This window comes from Crocodylus siamensis, chromosome 1 (genome assembly GCF_052110815.1).
Source record: "Crocodylus siamensis isolate JL-2025a chromosome 1, ASM5211081v1, whole genome shotgun sequence".
Taxonomy (NCBI): domain Eukaryota; kingdom Metazoa; phylum Chordata; order Crocodylia; family Crocodylidae; genus Crocodylus; species Crocodylus siamensis.
In genome coordinates this window covers 92,901,268-92,920,337 of record NC_143395.1, presented here as the reverse complement: position 1 = coordinate 92,920,337, position 19,070 = coordinate 92,901,268, and the positions used below count along the sequence as shown (strand labels likewise).

The following is a 19,070-nucleotide window of genomic DNA, read 5'->3' as shown; positions in this document are numbered from 1 at the left end:
GGATGATCCCCCATCCCCCACTGCTAGGCTTCTCTGCAAGGACATAAACTGTGTGTGTGTGTGTTTCAAATTGGATGCCACTCAATTCATAAAAGGCATGGAGGTGCCTCGAGTCCAATGAGGCATGTCTCAAGTCCAGTGAGGGATGCCTTGAGTCAAGAAAGTTTAAACGATGCCTTAAATGATTAAAATAAAGGTTAAACGATTGCCTTAAACAATGAAAATCCTAACCTCATCCATTAAGAAGGTAATGGAGAAAAAAAGACAAACCTCTGGCATTGCTGATGAGGATCTAATTGAATGCTTTTTCAGGGCCTAGAGTTTTCAGAAAGCCCTGGAGTTTTTATTGCTCCCATGACTGAGTTGACATTTATATGTCACTTAATGCAAATAAGTCAACATGCATTGTATTCATGTTGCACATTAGGACTCTTGCTGCAATTCACGTGGCTTTCATGACCTTATAAATAGCAACTTCTCTCTCACTTCATAGAAATGTGCAACTAAACCTCTGGGAATACATGCAGTTAAACTGCAGTATAACTGTAAAGAAAAACAAACAAACAAACCCTTCTTTCTTTTGCAGCATTTGCTGTAGAATGAAGGTATATGCAAAACTACATTTATATGGACTGTGAAACCTTTGAATGGGGTGCTATGAAAGCACATGCAAACTGCAATGGACTTTGAAAACATCATGTGCCATATAATTACAGCTCAGACGTGCAATTTGGCTACTTGATAGCAGTTCTTTACTAAAATGGAGGTTTGATAAGTAGAAAAGAAAATGTGGTCTAAGAAAAGCAAAGCATGGGAACTGTTCCTTTGCACATTTTCTTCATGAAAACCACCACTTCAGGAGGATGAATGGAGTATTTAGACCTCAAAGTGTGATTGATATTATATCAGTACATTTAGAGATGGATCAGGTTGTGTAATTCAAGGTGACATTTCATGGCCTTATTTCTTGCTGGATTCAAAAACATGAAAATTAGTAAAACAGGCAGACACTATGGAGATATCTACACTGCCTCTCTGCCATACCCAAGAGCACTACTGTGAAGTACTCCTGGTCTTCCCGAATTTGCTCCCTTTCTTCACACATCAAATCCTAAGAGTGAAGTGATGTATGGCTGAGAGATGTGCTGAGCACTTGCCAATAAAGACTCTTGAGACAGAGGCTAGAAATAGACATCGCAATATAAAGCGGATCAGCTGTGCTGTGTTGTTTACTGGCACGGCTGACCTACTTCACTGAGTTTAATGCATGTCACCTGTTGTCCTGCCCATTGATCTTGCAGGACAATGAGCAATGTGTTCTCTTAGAGTTATGCCCAGTCTTGCATGCCTCATGAATACCCATGAAGGAACAGGCCCCTCAAGCTCTGAAAGCACCCACCCCAGGGAATCTCTGGGATACATCTCTATAAGCAGGAAAAGCTGGCTCTCATAGGGTTGAGACCATCAGCCCTGGAAGTACACTGAGGTGAGTTGGATCTTCTGGTGCAGTCCTGGGGCTATGCCTCCCAATCATCTGGTTGGTGGTCTCAACCCTGGGACCACAACAGAGGGAATTCAGTGCAGTTATTGGCCTGGAGCCACCAATCAGGTGATAGGTGGCCCCTGCCCCAGAGCTCACTAATGTATTGATAAGGGCCTGGGGACACCCTGAGAATGGGAATTCACCCTAATGGGGGCACCCTGAGAATGGGAATTCCTGGAGCGCACAGGACTGGGCCCCTGAAGCTCTAGGAGTGCCTGCCCAGGGCAGCTGGAGAGTGTGGGCAGCTCCAGGCTGACCCTGCTCTCCTGCTATAAACCTAAAAGACATCTGCCACAAATAAAATGACACAAATTGATGCCACCTATTGATGCCATGGTCACAAATTTGAGGCTTTTGTCACATAATTAGGGGTATGGAGTGCTTGGCCTCTGTACCACCATAAATTTTTTTATGGCGGCACAAAGGCAACATCTGTTTCCACCCAGAGTTTCTAAGAGCAATGCTAGGGCACGTGTTCAGAGCTGCTCTATATCAGCTAAATTGCCTCATTTTCCAGGATTTGGTGCCAGTGTCATTTGTGCAAATATAGATGTACATTAACCTCTAAACTAACTTGCTCAGTATGCCACCCCCAGCAAGACATTTAAGCACAGGCCTAACTTTAAACATTTGAGGGAGAAGGCAAAGCAGTATGGCACCTTATGGACATAGGGTGCTCAATCTTTAGCTGCAAGCCAAATGTGGCCTGCAGAGCTATAGCATCCTGCTGGCATCCCCACAGGTCAGGAAATTTGGCATTAGTGGAGCAGTGGCCATTCATATCACCACTTTTCCCCTCACCAAATTCCCAAGTCCGGAATGGTGGGTTGGAGTCAGGCCATGTCCCCTTTCCCCTGCACAGCTGAATTAAGGCTGGGCCGCACCTCCTTTGCCCAGGTGGCTAGATCAGGGATAGGCCACATCCTCTTCCCCCTGCAGCTAAATTGAGGCTCGACTGCTCCTCGCCTCCCTGTGTGTCCAGATTGGGCCTTGCTGTGCCTGACCTGGGTACCAGATTTGGACCATCAGATGGATCTGGCCCATGGATGGAAAAGGCAACAGCCATCCAGCCTGCAGGGTTAGGTCCTGCCTTCCACCTTACTAGTCCTGCCCTGCCTTGTGCTTCACATAAAGTTAGACCTACACTTAAATGTCTCTGAGGGGGGGGCCCATTAGTTGAGCAAATTAATTTTGTCTATATGGGCACCTATACACATGGTTCAGGATTGGGGAAGGGGGAAGGGAAGGGAAGAAATTTTAATTAGAACAGCTCTTGGGAGGCACTCTAATTAAAGTGCCTTCAGCATCTCATGTATTCAGTGTCTTGTGTTTCAAAATGGAGATAGGGATGCTTTCACTAAATCTTGTTTGATGAGCTTTAATTAAAGTTCCCTCACTGCCATTTTGAAATGTGTGCGCGCTGAATACATGAGATGCTGCAGGCATTTTAATTAGAGCAGGTCCTAAGAGCTGCTCTAATTAAAATGCTCCCCCACCCTGAAACGTGTATAGGGGCCCATATAGACTAAATTAATCTGCTCAACTAATGCCCCCGTCAGAGACATTTAAGCACAGGCCTAACTTTATGTTAGACAGACAGCAGAGCAGGACTAGTGAGACAGAAGGCAGCACCCAACCCTGCAGGCTGGATAGATGCTGCCTGATCCATCCATGGGCCAATTAGGGTTGCCAACCCTCCTGGATTGGCCATGTGTCAACCAGAATTGGCATCAATCTCCCAGTGACTATTGAAAGCAATCTGGGAGATTGATATTGTGAATGGGTTGAACAGTACAATTAATTACATTACATCATGTTGAAAAAAAAATCTCCCAGAATAGCTTCAGTCAGAGTTGGCAACCCTAGGGCTAGATCCAGCTGGTGGTCCAAATCTAGTGCCCAGGGCAGGCACAGTATACATGAGATGCATCAGAGCACATGTAAAAATGCCTTATGATGCCATGCTGCCCTACCTTCTGAAAAGCGCAGGCTCAGGGGTGATCTGATGGCCACCTATAAGTTTATCAGGGGTGACCACCAGGATCTGGGGCAATGTCTGTTCACCAGAGCGCCCCAAGGGATGACGAGGTCAAACCGTCACAAACTCCTGCAAGACCGTTTCAGGCTGGACATAAGGAAGAATTTCTTTACTGTCTGAGCCCCCAAGGTCTGGAACAGCCTGCCATCGGAGGTGGTTCAAGCACCTACATTGAGCACCTTCAAGAGTAAATTGGATGCTTATCTTGCTGGGATCCTATGACCCCAGCTGACTTCCTGCCCTTTGGGCAGGGGACTGGACTCGATGATCTCCCGAGGTCCCTTCCAGCCCTAATGTCTATGAAATCTATGAAATAACTTCAGACTGATTTGGCTAATTACCTCTCTAAATGTGTGAGTACACTAACTCTGAAAGAACCGTTCTTAACCTTCAAATCAGATACCCCTTTAAATATGTTACTAAATTTGGATTGCATGCACAATCAGGGTTAATAATAATATCTTAAGGAGGAAGGAAAGAACGCTTGCTGAACACAAGACTGTGCTGGCACTTACAGTGCCACATGACATGTCTCTGTGGGTTGGTTTTGCTGTTTAAAATGTTTCCTTATTGTAAGAATCAGGGAGGGATTTCCCTCCCCACAACACACACTGAAAGTGTCTTTGACCATCTGGTTTATGTGCAGTGGTCCAGGGGGAAGTGAAGACAGAGAAAGCAGAAGACTGCTGAAAACACGAGCTAACCTCTTCTCCGACACATTAGTCATTTTCCTCAGGGTTGTCTACCCAAAGTTCAGCCCTCTAACTCCGGATATGACTTTTGCTGCTGAGGCGCTGATATTCTTGCTGTCCTGCCAGTATATACAGAACAGGCCAGAGCTGGTTAGGACGGCACCTGATCATGTAAGAGGAAAAAAAATCCTTTATTTAGAAGTGTGTGGAAAATGCAAGCAAATATTTCTCTGAAGTTTCATTTCTTACATGATCCTTTGAATAAACCACTGCTGCCTCTGCATGGAACTGCCCACAAAAGTGAATTGCTTGAGAGGACTAGGAGTACACACAGGACTAAGTTCTCTCCTGACAGGAAAATAAACTTTGATTAAGGATAATAATTAACTGCACATAGCAAGTACAATTTTAGCAAACTACACTTTGCATGCACCATATTTCTCCAAATATCCAGGAGAAAATTATTATGTACTGCAAGAAAAAAAAAGTGCATTTACTTGAAATTAAATTACTTTTCCTTCATTTGAAATTAATTCTAGACAACTAGAGTGACCTTATATTTTCAAGTCAGAATGTTATGAGATTGGGATTTAGAACATAATTAGAAAGATATTCTGTTTTCTGGATATTAACATATACTTGCCTATGGGAGAGGCAAGGTTTTTTGTGGGTGATATCTTTTGTAGGACCAACTGCACATTTGGGACACACTGAGAAAAAACCCGAAGAAGAATGCACTGCATTTGAAAGCTTGTCTAAGTCTATCCCAACTATGAAGTTCGTCCAATGAAAGATATCACCAGCAAAAAATTCCTTGCTTCTCGCATATCTCATGGACCATCACAGGTACAACCTCACTTCAGCACTGCCATATACTTTCCTAGTTACTCTTGACTGTTTTTGTGGGACCAGGACGGAATGTTAAAAATATATCAACAGAGTCAAATCAAACTGTTTGAAACCCAGTGATTGTTATCTATGTTTCATAGCGTATCTTCCAATACACAAGTTAGGACCCAGATTTCTAATGTACAAACAAAACATTTTCTCTGCTAACTCAGTGCCATAGCAAGGGTGGGGGGTGAGCAGGGCAACTGCCCTGGGTCCCGAAGTGTAGGGGTACCAACAGGCGCTGCCCAGCCAGGGCAGGGCATGGGATGGAGCTACAAGCGGCTCCCACAACTGCATGCACTCCCAGGCAATCATGGGGGGGTGGGTATGTGCCCTCTGGATCTGTACATGGGGTGGGGGCAGGCTGCCGCTGGGCACCAAACTTTGTTGGTACGGCACTGTGCTAACTGAATCTGAGCTACAATTGCGTTGCAATCTAAACAGTACCGAGACCTAAAATTCTTATGTACCCCGTGACCTCGGGCTCCTTTTCACTCCAGGGATGCTTTACACTGCAGTATAAAATGGTTTTGGTATAAGTGAGAAACAGATGGAAGACCCACAAATACATGTATCATCAACTGACCAGCTATTTCCTTTTAGATACAGGAAGGCTGTGTGCTATTGCATCTGATTATTACTTCAAAAACTGACTAATTGATACCAATGACTTCACTAACTTATAAATTTAAATCTCAACTTAACAAGTGTAGAATTTATGGATTGAAGCTCTTATCTCCTGCCTCCTCACTCAGCCCAACTCTTCATTCTTTCTTAGAGCTGTTCTAGGAACTCATAGTTTGGGCTTAGCATTGCTGATGGATGGATTCAACTCTTCCTTAAGAGTTTCTTCTGTAATTTTCCTAGCCCCATCTATCCAATTTAATTTCTCCCTCTTCAGTGTACAGCCTTTCACATTTTTTATTGCAAAACTCAAAATCTTTAGTTTTTGTTTGTTTTTCCCCCCAGAAAGGCTTAAGTTGTGCCCTTCAGTTTCATGAAAAAAAACAATTTCTCTCTCTCATGTTTTTAGCCCTATGGTTTCAGAGACGGTGCTAAAATAGGAAATCAGAGTCATAACCAGAAGCAAATATATTTATCATTATTTATTTAATTGTGTGCTTTTAAAACAACTTCATGATGTTAAAGGCTGGGTTCATAATTCTGAATACTTAAGATAATTCTGTCTTTCATAGTTTCATAGTAGTTTGGGGTCAGAAGGGACCTGAACAGATCATCTAGCCTAAGCCCCCACCACTGGCTGGAGCACATGCTGGGATCACATGACCCCAGACAGGTTTTCGTCCAACCTCTTTTTGAATTTACCCAAGGTAGGAGCAAGGGCCACTACCCTAAGAAGTTGGTTCCAGATCCTAGCCACCCTAACAGTGAAATAGCGCCTCCTAATCTCTAACCTGAACCTATTCTCCAGCAGCTTCTTGTCACCCCAGGGCCCTCCTCTCTCCCTTATTTATAAATGGGGACCACATTAGCTAGTTTCCAATCTCCGGGCACCCGGCCCTTGGACCACGATTGCTCGTACAGCCAGGCCAAGGGCACAGCAATGACCCCCGCCAGCTCTCTCAACACCCCAGGGTGGAGGGCATCAGAGCCCGCAGATTTAAAAACATCCAGCCCTTCCAGAAGATCCCTAACTACATCTGCGCAGACCCGAGGCCTGGCAGTGCTATCTCCAAGATTGCTCCTACCTGTGATGGGAGAGCTGTTCTGGTCCCTGTCCAAGAAAACAGAGGCAAAGAACTTGTTAAAAAGTTTGGCTTTCTCATCTGGCGTAGCCACAAGATTACCATTTGAGTCTAGCAGGGGCCCTACATTACCCAGTGTCCTCGTCTTACTCCCAGTGTATTTGAAGAAGGACTTTTTGTTGTCCTTAATCCTGGTCGCTAGCCTGAGCTCCACCCCAACTTTCGCGGTCCTAATAGCCCTCCTACACTCACAGGCCAAGGTCTTTGTTAAATGGGCACACTGGCCAACCTTGTAGCTCTCCCTCTCATCCCATCAGGTAGGTCATGACATCTGTATGTTGGCTAAAAGGCCCTACCTAATGGAAACTCAGGCAAGTTGCTCCATAGCGTACTCCTACAGATAAATATACCTTATTGACATTATAACATTCCTCACCAGGTGACAAATGACATCAAATTATTTATCAACACAGACCTTTGTCCAATTTACAATAAAAAGGATTCTCCAGCACTGACAGTGCCACATCTCATTTGTTGTGTCAGCCAGTTTTGACAATCAAGAGATTGCAAAACAGCTACAGAAATAAAACCTGAAACTGCTTAAGTAGGCAACTTTGACAGATATTTTCCCTAATGTTCCCTTTTTTATTTCACTGCATCCAGTTAATGCTAAACTCTTTTAAAGTATGTTTCTCTTTATGCAAAGCAGCCTATGCTTGTTAAACTCTGTGTGGCAGAAAATTTCTAAACACAGGACTTTTCACGTTTGTTTCACATTCTATTTAACAATTTGCTTCTCTTAGTTCAATAAACATTCCACTTATAAAAAGGCACCATTTCCCTGACCTTTTTTTGGGGATAAGTATAAGGGGAAGATGAAGCCCTATATACCACTATTTTAAGCATTTGTTTTATAATTAGAACTCCGGTAAAGTGTTTTTGCAAGGGTCACACTTTGTAGGAGAATCAAACTCAGTGTTCCCTTGCTGATTGCTCATTATTTCCCAATGAAGAGACAAGCTGCTGCCATTGCTGCTCTTTACCCAGCATTTGGTTTATTCCTACCCACAAGCATCCCCTAAAAATCTGTGCTAAGAGCTATGAGCCAGAGCCAGTTGTGCAAATGTTGAGGGAATGAAGCAGGCTCATTGTTCTTTTTATTTATTTATTTATTTTGGTATATAAAATATCTCTGTGAATTAAGTTTCAACCAGTTTTATTCTTTGTTTTCCAACAAAACAAAACAAAAGAGGCAGAAGGGCAGGGGTGTGGGAAGATTACAACAATGATTTATTGTAAATAAAAATAATTGTAAGTTATCCCATGCTCAGAAAGGCTTCTATTGTTCCCAATAATGTCAAGAGTAGTTTCATAGATTTCACAGATTTTGGGGGTCGGAAGGGCCCTCAGTAGATCACTGAGCCTGACACCCTGCCCTGAGCAGGAAAGAGTGATGGGGTCAGATGACCCCAGCCAGATGTTTGTCCAGTCTTCTCTTAAAGACCTCCAAGGTAGGGGAGAGCACCACCTCCCTTGGAAGCCCATTGCAGACTTTGGTAACCCTTGTTGTGAAGAAGTTCTTCCTGATATATAGCCTAAATCTGCTCTCTGTCAGTTTGTGGCCATTGTTTCTAGTTACTCCAAGGGGCGCCCTGGAAAACGGAGCATTTCCTATCCCTTGGTGCTCCCCCCAATGAATTTATAGACAGCCACTAGATCCCCTCTCAGCCTTCTCTTACAGAGACTGAAATCTCCAGGTCCCTCAATCTCTCCTTGTAGGACCTTTCCTGCAGGCCCCTAGCCATATGAGTGGCCCTCCTCTGGACCCTCTCAAGGTTATCCGCATCCCTCTTGAAGTCTGGCACCCAAAATTGAATGCAGTATTTCAGCTGTGGCCTCACCAATGCCACATAGAGGGGAAGTATCACCTCTTTAGACTTGTTCGTGATGCACCTGTTAATGCATAATAGAGTGTGGTTAGCTCTGTTGATCACTTCATCACATTGTCGAGTCATGTTCATCTTTAAGTCAGCTATCTCCAAGATCCCTTTCTGCTGCTGTGCTGCTTAGACGATCATCTCCTAATCTGTAAGTGTGTTGGTGATTATTTCTCCCTAGGTACAGTGCTTTGCACCTGTCTTTGTTAAACTACATCCGATTTTGTTCTGCCCACTTCTCCAGCCTGTCCAAATCTTCCTGAATCCATTGCCTGCTCTCCAGTGTGTTTATTTTGCCCCATAATTTTGTGTCATCCGCGAATTTGGACAGTGTGCTCTCCACACCCTCGTCCAAGTCACTGATGAAGATATTGAACGGCACTGGTCCAAGGAGCCTGCCCACATCTTCCCAGGTTGATACCAACCTGTCCACCATCATTCCCTGGGTGCATCCCATTAACTAATTTGCCACTCACCTGACAATGAAATCATTTAAGTCACAGCCACTTAATTTTTTTATGAGAATGGGATGTGACACTTTCTTAAAAGGCTTTTTTAAAATCCATGTATATGAAATCCACCTCAACTCCTGCATCTAAGTATTTTGTGGCCTGGTTGTAAAAAGAAACAAGGTTTGTCAGGCAGGATCTATTTGCTGTGAATCCATGTTAGTTGCCCTTCAGCATTATTTTTCCTGCTGGACTCCTACAAATATAATTCTTAATATTTTTTTTCAAAGGTTTTCCTTTGAAAAATATTTTTTTCCAAGGAAGGAGGTGAGACTAACCAGTCTATAGTTGCCCAGATCTTCCTTCCTCCTCTTTTTGAAAATAGGGACCACATTGTCCCTTATTCAGTCTTCTGAAATATGTCCTGAGCGCCATAAGTGCTCAAACAGTCCTGCCAATGGTTCTGCTATGACACTGGCCAATTCTTTCAGCACCCTTGGATGAAGATCATTTGGGCCTGCTGACGTGAACATGCCAAGCCCCTCCAAGCGTCCCTTCAGTAGGTCAGCACTAACCGCTGGTGGGCTGGTGTCCTTCCTGTTCTTGTCTATAGTCCAATTTGGAGATATGTCATTATTGGTGTTCAGGAATACTGATGCAAAAAATTCATTGAAGATCTGTTTTGTCTCTTCTGTCCATCACTAATTGTCCTAGCCTATCCTGTAGAGGTCCTATATTACCATGCACCTTCTTTTTGCTATCTATATATCTGAAAAAGGACTTTCTGTTGTCTTTAATTTTTGTTGCCAGCCTGAGTTCCTGCTGCTTTGGCCTTTCTAACCGACTCCCTGCAAGTGTGAACCAAGTTGGTATAATCCTCCCTGGTGCTCCTCCTGCTTCCATAGTCTGTATGCTTCTTTTTTCATCCCTAGGCTTTCCTGGATTTCCCTGTTCAGCCAAAAGGGTTTCTTGGCCCCTTTGCCCCCCTTTATGTGTAATGGGATTGTCCTCTTCTATGCCCAAAGGATCATTCCTTTGAGGAACAATCACCCTTCCTGTACTTACATCTCAGTAAGGCTTGTCCCTCAGTGCCTCACTTACTAACTTCCTGAGCAAACTGAAATTAGTTTTTCTGAAGTCTAGCACTTCTTTCCTACTGGTTGTCTTCCCCACCTCTCGACAGATAGTGAATTCTAACAATTGATGGTCACTATCTCCTAGAGTACCTTGTACCTGCAGATCCCCCACCAGCACATCCCCTTGAGCAAACACCAAATCCAGTAAGGCATTTCCCCTAGCGGGACCATGTATTTCCTGTCCTATGTGAAGGTCCTGTATGTAGGTTAAGGACCTACATGAATGGTTGGAACTAGCTGACTGCTCCTTTCAGCAGATGTCAGGGTAGGTAAGGTCACCCATGTTCCTTGAGCGTACTTCCTCTGAGAGCTGCATTGAGAATTCCAGGTTTAGCTCATCCTTCTGGTGTGGTGGTCTGTAATAGACTTCCACTACTAAGTCCCTTTCATCCTGACCCCCTTATATTCTGACCCACAGTACCTCAATATGTCCCTCTTCTGATGCCATCTCAATGACTGAAGACATGTATTGCTCCTTAACATAGAAAGTGATGCTCCCCACCGCCCACCCACACTTTTCCCTACTCTATCACACCTATACAGTCTATAGCCTCCATTGCCTACTGCCCAATTGTAGGTAGGGTCTCATCAGGTTTCAGTTACTCCAACCAGGTCAAAATCTTTGTTTTCAAGCAGGAGTGTGAGTTCCTCATTCTTGTTCCTCATGCTCCTAACATCAGTATAGAAGCATTTAAGCCCCCTGATAAGTGCCCTTGGTACCCCCTTCTCCTGATGTCTATTGGGCACCAAGTACTTATGTGGACTTTTCCAGTGCCTGGTACATGGTTCATTGTTCTTAGGTTCTCTCTGTCTTCTGCATCCCTGTCCCCCATCAAACCTAGTTTAAAGCCCTGCATAGGAGATCATCCAACCTGTAAGAGAACAGATTCTTACCTTTCAAAGAGAGATGGAGACCATCATGTCTCAGCATGCCTCTTTCCTGGAAGTGTAGAACATGGTTGAAGAAGCCAAAACCTGCACAATGGTACCAACTCTGGAGCTGCAAGTTGATTTCCCCAATACAACTGTCTCAATGCTGGCCATGACCACTGACCAGAAGGATCAATGAAAAGACCATCTGTAGCACTAATCTCCTAAATCTGGCCCCCAGAGCCTTGTAGTCACTCATGATCCAGCCCAAACTACTCCTGGCCATATCATTTGTTCCCGTATGGATGAGGACCATGGCAGTTAGATGGATCTAAAAGGAGACATGACACTGAAGTCTGCAGGTCAGAAGTACAAGCCAGTTTTAGTTCCAGAGGCAGGAAGTCTGCAAGAATCAGATGATCCCAGCAAGATAAATATCCAAATGCCTTTTGAATGAGTCCAGAGTAGGTGCTTGCACCACCTCTGGAATGAGTCTGTTCTAGACCTTGGACAGTCAGACTGTAAAGAAGCTTTTCATTATATCAAACCTGAATCAACTTTCTAGAAGTTTGTGGCCATTAGACCTAGTTATCCCTTGGGAAGCCCTGGTGAAAAACTGCTCTCCCAGATCCTGATGCACCCCTCCCCCCCCACATACTTATAGGCAGCCACCAAGTTCCTCCTGAGATTTCGTTTTGCTAGGCTGAAGAGTCCCATGTCCCTCAGCCTCCCCTTGTCAGGATTACTCTCTTGGCCTTTGATCATACAGGTGTATAGGTGGCTTTCTTATGGACTCTCTTGAGCTTATCCACATCCCTCCTGAACTGGGGGGGCCCAAAACTGGATGCAGTATTCCAGCTGTGACCTCACTAAGGCTGAGTAAAGTGGGAGGATGACATCCCTGGTTTTGCTCAAGATGCATTGGTAGATGCATGCCAGAGTTTGGTTTGCTCTGCCGGCCATGGTATCACACTGGGGGCTCATGTCCATCTTGTGGTCAATCAAAGACCCCCAAGTCCCTTTCAGCTGCGGTATTAATTAAAACTTATCTCCTTTTTAAATGCTATACATTTACACTTGACTACAAAGCAAACCATTTCATTTAAAAAGAAATATTTGGGGGTCTTATGGAGAGCGCTGCTTTATGGGAGACTCAGATATAAGAGCAACTCTGAGTCTTGACATCCCCATGCTGAAATGGTAAGGTAAGCTTTGAGTAGTTCACTCTCAGTACAGCCACCAAGTAGTTTAAACTTAGTGACTACCAGTTCAGCAGAGATTGCAGATCCACTTCCCTAAATAAAGATTATTTGGTCCAAATCACAGATCAGTGGCAGTTGTGTAACCAAGTGTGGGCAAACGGGACACTTGCATTGGGTCCTGTGTTCAAGGGGGCACAAGATTGGGGGCCACCACTGCTGCCCACAGGCCACAAAAAAACTACTTGTTATGCCTCTAGTCAATAGATGCATAACCAAAATTAAGTTTTTGACAGCACAGAACTTGATTCTTCTCTCAATTATAAGTGCATTATACTGGTGAGACTCCTTGAATCTCCATGGAAACACTCTGATTTACACTAGTATAACCAGAGGGTAACGAGACATCAAAACTTGTTTCTCCTCATCTGATAATCCCATGAATAGGTGCCACAAATAAGTCTCTCTCTCTCTTCTGGAACATTAAAGTGCTACCTTGCTTAAAGGAAAGAATGCCTTTGTACAGGAATTCAGTACTATTCAATAGAATTCATCCTCCTGGCCATGAGCTAGTACAGAATATCTAATAAAGAATATTTTTCACTGAAAAAAACAGTCTTCATTAGATATTCTGTACTAGTTCATATACTGAGAAGAAAAACACTTGACATTATGATGCAAACATTTTGTGTCAGCCTGAGTTTGGGATGACAACATTATTTACTAGTGGCAGAGTACTACTAAATTATAAAGATAGGACCAACTGAGTGCTGATAAGAGCTTTTTTCATCCTCTCCCTTTGAAATCAACAGGAGACTTTCCATTATGGATGCTGGATCAGAGCAAAACACAATCTTAACAGGACCTCATTATGTGTTCTGTACACTTCATACAGCATAGAAAAAGACATTGTTTTAGGAATGGTTTAGAGAGTTTGTGAAATTTTGTTGAGACTTTCACCTATCTTTTGCCAGCAAAGCCAGTTGGTTTAAATAGGTAGCAGTCCAGCTATGTGTATCAACTGTCCACATCTGACAATGGCCTAAAATAAAATTCCTAGTGTTTTTTATAGTGTTTTTTTCTAGACGCTGTATCCTTGTAAAGTCTAAATGTCTCCTGCCATTGTAAGTTTATAATTGCTGTTGGAAAGCTGCCAGTCTCTCATTGCTAATGGAATTTATGGCCCGCTTTTAGTTTTAGAATTTGAACCTGCCACTAGTTGACAATTGAGCATATTGATCCTGAATTTATTTTGTGAGAAAGAAGGAAAGGAAAAAAAAAAAAAGGAAAGGGATATATTTTTTAATACAAGACTTTTCTACAATTGGATCAAAGGAAAGCAGGGCTGGAAGGTACCTCACAGTCATCTAATCCATCCCCCTGCTCAAGGTGGGATCATATCTGACTAAACCATTCCAGCCAAGTGTCTGTCTAACCTGCTCTTGAAAACTTCCAAGGATGGAGATTCCATGATTTTTCTAGGTAGACTGTTCCAGGACTTGACCAGCTTAATTATCAGAAAGTTCCTCTTAATCTCCAACCTAAATGTCTCCCACTGAAGCTTGAGGCCATTGCTCCTAGTCCTAACCCCCATGGTTATTCTCTGTAGTTGAAGACTGTTATCAAATACCCCCCTCAGTCTTCTCTACACCAGATTAAATAACACTAGGGCTTTCAGCCTTTCCTCATAAGTCTTGACCGCAAGTCTGCTTGTCATTTTTGTTGCTCTGCATTGTACTCTTTCCTTCTTGAAATGTGGGGCACCTATGTTGCCGGCACAAGGTGCCTGAGGGAGGCAACAATTGGGTTCGTTGCCCGGTGTGTGTCGTGCCAAATAAACACACTGGGGGGAGAAGCAGACAGAGTTTATTTGAGCTCAAGTAAAAGGCACAGGGAGACTGTATGGTCACAAATCCTGCGCACTTAACCCTGCAACAGCGGGATTTTATACCCCGGTCAGTTTCACTGTCAATGATTTTCCATCCGCTGGCCCTCCTCTTCCTCCCCTTTCCCTCCTCCTTTCTCTCTCCGAGTGGTGCCCTTGCATTCCACAGATAACAGTTTTAGCTCTCCTGCTTTCCAGAAGGACAGGAGATTGTAGGCGCCGTAGAAAGGGTTACAAAGGTTGGGCCAAGGGAGGGGGGGTTGGCTTGTCTGAGCCTGGAGCAGAAGGACTTCCTCGACACTCGTGGTCTTCCATCCCTCTGAGTTACCCAGGGTTATGCCCAGTGACACCAACACCTATACACATGCAGCAAAGCTACTTTGACATGCTGTAATTACAGTACATCAGAACAGATTTGATTAATCATTTACCATTACTTGATTGGTAATTACGATGCTGCAGCAAACTCCAGCATCACATGTATCAGTATCCCCATGCTGAAAAATGGCAGTGGTGGTGCTTTAACTAAAGCTCCTTTGATGAGCTCTAATTAAAGTTCTGGGTGGTTTAATTAGAGCATCTATAAACACCTGTGGGGCCCAAAACTGGACACAGTACTCCACTTGGGGCATCACTGGTGCTGAACAGAGCAGAAGAATCACTACCCTCAATTTGCAAGTAACACTCCTGTTAATACAACCCAATCTGCTGGTGGTGTTTTTTGCAATAAGAATACACTGTTGGCTCATATTCATGCTATGGACCTGTAACCCCTTCTCTGAACTCCTTCTCTGAAGTACTGCAGCCTAGCCAGTCATTCCGCAGTTTATATTTGTACATGCAATTATTCCGTCCCAAGTGCAGGCCTTTGCACTTGTCCTTGTTGGATCTCATCTGACTGATTGTGAACCATTTCTCTAGTCCATCCAGGTCATTCTGGATTCTAGTCCTACCCTCTGGAGTATCTGCAACTTGGTGTCATCCACAAATTTACTAAGCATGCATTCAATCTCATGATCCAAATCGTTAATGAAGATTTAAAACTTAATTAGAGAATGTTAAAAGTCAGAGTTATTTGCATAGCTTTGTAGTACCAGCAAAACAGAAATCTCATTTTCTATAAAGGAATTTGCTAGGGCAAAGGCTATCTAGCTAGTGGTTCTCTGTTTCCTCTAAAGGATTAAGCTGTCCCATATCCAGCCTGCAGAGTCCTAAGAACCCCTAAGTTACTCAGCTGTTCCCTTTTCAGTCTGCCCAACCTTGGGCCCCAAAGCTGCTTTGCTGATCTCTCTCTTTTCAGATTGACTGGTTCTCAGGTTACCACCATGTTTCCTTGCTGCTCCATCCATTGTCATACTTATCTTCCCCAGCATCCTCCTATTTTTCCCTTCTCATCCCTACCTTAATGGTGCATTGTAAGGCCCTGCTGATGCTGAAGACCTCTCTTATCTTGTCCCACGTAGTAAGCAGCTCTGACACTCAGCAAAGTTTCTATTAACCCTTCTTTCCTTTTAATAAAATCTATAGTCTATTATGGTACAGTGCTAATTTAACAATTGTTATGGCATGTAATTTCTTATAAGGGAGAAGAAACTCTGGAGTGAGTTAGTGGTGGTGTTATTAGAGAAGTTGGATGAAAAATGCAAGGTTATTCATTTGCAGCTGAACTGCAATTTGACAGCATAAGCCTAGAAAAAGAAATGTAATCCTCCTTTTAGCCCCATTTAAATATGACTATGTGGCATTGCTAGAAAGGATAAACATGATGTGCGAGTTATCTATACCTTAGAATAGGATGCGTGTCTAAATCAGGACCAGTGGTGTGTACAGTTTCAGTCTTCCCTATGTTGAATCCAATTTTTTCCTCTGAGCTGGTCACACATTCTTGTATATTCCAAAACACAGGCATACTTCTGTTATTTGTCAGTTTTTCAACATTTTACTAAGATGATCTAGACTGCCAATACATGCACATAGCAGAATTGTATAAGTCTCCATGGAAGTTCTAAAAAAATAAGGCCAAAATCTGATCTAATTACTAATTACAAGATATATCAGGAGTGGCTCCAGTGATTGCAACGCAGTTACATCTCAGCTAGCTGGCTAAGATGTAGCTATCAATCCCTTATATAGTCCTAAAAATTTTACTTCAGAATGTGCTGTATAATGATAGTTTTGTTGCAATGAGTATATACCATATTCTCTTTTAAATCTGAGTCATGTTTCCTTTAAACACTAACTACATCTTATTAATCAATACATTAAATGCAGTGAGCTGCTGGGTCTCAAAACTCAGCTTCAAACATATGTACATTCTGAGCAGCTGGGTTTTCCACTGGAGAAACTCACATGCTATAGAAAGGCAGCAGCACTATGTGACGGCAGGGAAGTTGCAATGCCTCTTGCCCCCAGGCTGGAGGGAATGACCTATGCTTCTGAAAAGTTCTGCCTTTTTCTTTCCTCTCTGTACAAGTAACCTCTGTGATCTTGTGTATAGAGGGAATCTAAACATACTGTGCAGGGCCTGAAAAAATCCAGCCCTAATTTTTTGTGTGTGTATTTAAAAAACATACTGGCTACAGGAACTCTTGAGCTTAAAAGGGTGGGGAACAAAGGTAGTGCCTCTTAATAGTGAAAGATCTAGTCCCTTGAGGAAGTTACAGTATGATCAAAAGTCTACATTATCAAGAGGAAATTTGTAGATCCACAGCAATAAGCAAGACCAGTCCTGTACCAGGACTCTAGGCAAACTGATTCCATTCTCTGTATTTCTTGTATCCGCGCTCTCCTCAGGCAACCTGTAATTCTATTAGGTGAAAATAAGACTCCCACTACTCAAACAGTTACGGGTTTCAGGTTCAACATTTTAACATTCTCTTATCATTTTAGTTCACTTCTGTATTTCTCTGCATTTTGGGTTCCAGCAGATACTGAAGTTGGAATTACTTTAAAACAAACAAACAAATAAATAAATAAATAACTTAAAATGTTAAACTTCTAGGGAACCTGGACTTGTGCTCTGACCTGTGATAATTAACAGGCACTGGGGCATATTTGACTAATTGAGTTAATTAATGAGCTCCAGCAGCCTCCATGTCACATCTGTTTGGTGTCCTCCCACTTCAAAATGGTGGTGGGGGCACCTGAACTAAAGGTTGTTGAGTACTTTAGTTCAAGCGACTTGCCACCTTTTTGAATCGTGGAATGCTGAATCTATATATGACACTGCAGGCGTTTTAATTAAAGTGGCTCTTGGAACTGCTCTAATTAAAGTGTTCCCTGCTCCATCCTGTTGCATGTGTACAGATGTCCATAGGGATGCAGCTTTAGCTGGTGTGACTTGCTCTACTTTAGTCAGGCTCGTAATAGAAGAGCAGTTAAGATGTCTTGTTACAGTTCTGGAGGTATGAGAGCAAACCTTGCCCTGGACTTGCAAAGGCCATTCCCAGTTGACTTAGGAGTAAATGGGTAACTGGTCATTTGAGCTGGAGGGAAATGTGAAGGTGGCTAGACCCTGACATTGTGCGTTCTGTAACCACAGCAGCCCAAAGTGTGTGTGTTAGATTCACGTGGATCTTTCTACTGAAGTCAGTAGGACTATGCTGATTTATGCCATGTACAAATCTGTTTATTGTCTGATCAGAAGCAAACAATAAATGGGGAGTCTCTCAAGTACATCACATTGTATGACTATGCCATTTAAAAGATTAAATTTAGACAAATTTTAAATAAATTGTAGCCTTGTCCTGGATTATTTTTTTCCCAATTTGTGGTGGTAATGCCACACTATTGAATGTATGCCCTGAGGGTGTCTGGACGCACTGGACGCACACCTTGCTAGGGTTGTTTGACCCCAGTAGTCTTTATGCCCAGAGCAGGGGGGCTGGACACAATGATCTCACAAGGTCCCTTCCAGCCCTAAACTTCTGTAAATCTGTGTAATCATCTAAACATTTGATTACTACTTCAAACTAGATTAGAGCTCTGCTTCAGACTCAGTCATTATAAGCTCTTACATCCTTAATTTTCACATAAAAATAAAGCATGCTTATCCAGATTAAGAGATAGTTATATTTGGCATAGTATTAAATGTGGCTAGATAGTGCAAATGAGACCTAGGCATACTTTCCCCACAGCAAGCATATAATATCTCATTGCAGCATTGCATCACTGAGATACATAGAAGAAGCAGCTGTTTTGGTCAAGCAAGCTGCAAACCCCTGCAAGGATGGAATGAATACAATATAAATACTAATAAAAGGATGATGTAAGAAGTGATGCCAGGCCTACAATCCTAATTTGTGCTGTCTCCATAAAGCCCCATTAGTGGCTTCAGAAATTATGACCACTATTTTAGACCATTTTGAAAACATAGGCAATAACTATAGCAAAGATCTCCAGCACCCAAATTAATACATGGAATCCTGCAGTGGTAAAAGAAACTATGTTAGCAATGCGTTTGTAAATTTATTTCCGTCTTTGAACTTTGTTTATACATCACTTTGGAACTCAGCTGTTAGCATTTAGCTCCAGAGTAGCCCTGGCTTGTGCAACTTTGATGCCAAGAAAAAAAAAAAGATTTCCTTTCTTAGTAAGACATTTTCGGTAAAGGGGGAAAAATAAATTATAAAGAAAAAGGAAGAAAGAAAAAGAAAGAAGGAATTTTTCATCTGGGATTTTCCTCACTTGAAATTTTTTTATTGGCATTAAAATGTCCAGCTATG

At 42.9% G+C, this 19,070-nt stretch overlaps 2 long non-coding RNA genes across 4 annotated transcripts in view; one reads left to right on the top strand and one right to left on the bottom strand.

The window, feature by feature from the left end:
* Positions 1–19,070, top strand: part of LOC149873047 (uncharacterized) — a 174,110-nt gene that overhangs the window by 34,050 nt on the left and 120,990 nt on the right. The gene's annotated exons all lie outside the window — the stretch shown is intronic.
* Positions 1–19,070, bottom strand: part of LOC149873048 (uncharacterized) — a 95,741-nt gene that overhangs the window by 3,599 nt on the left and 73,072 nt on the right. The window contains exon 2 of the long non-coding RNA XR_016441208.1: positions 4,286–4,436. This is a non-coding gene — a long non-coding RNA (uncharacterized LOC149873048). The remainder of the gene's footprint in view (positions 1–4,285; positions 4,437–19,070) is intronic.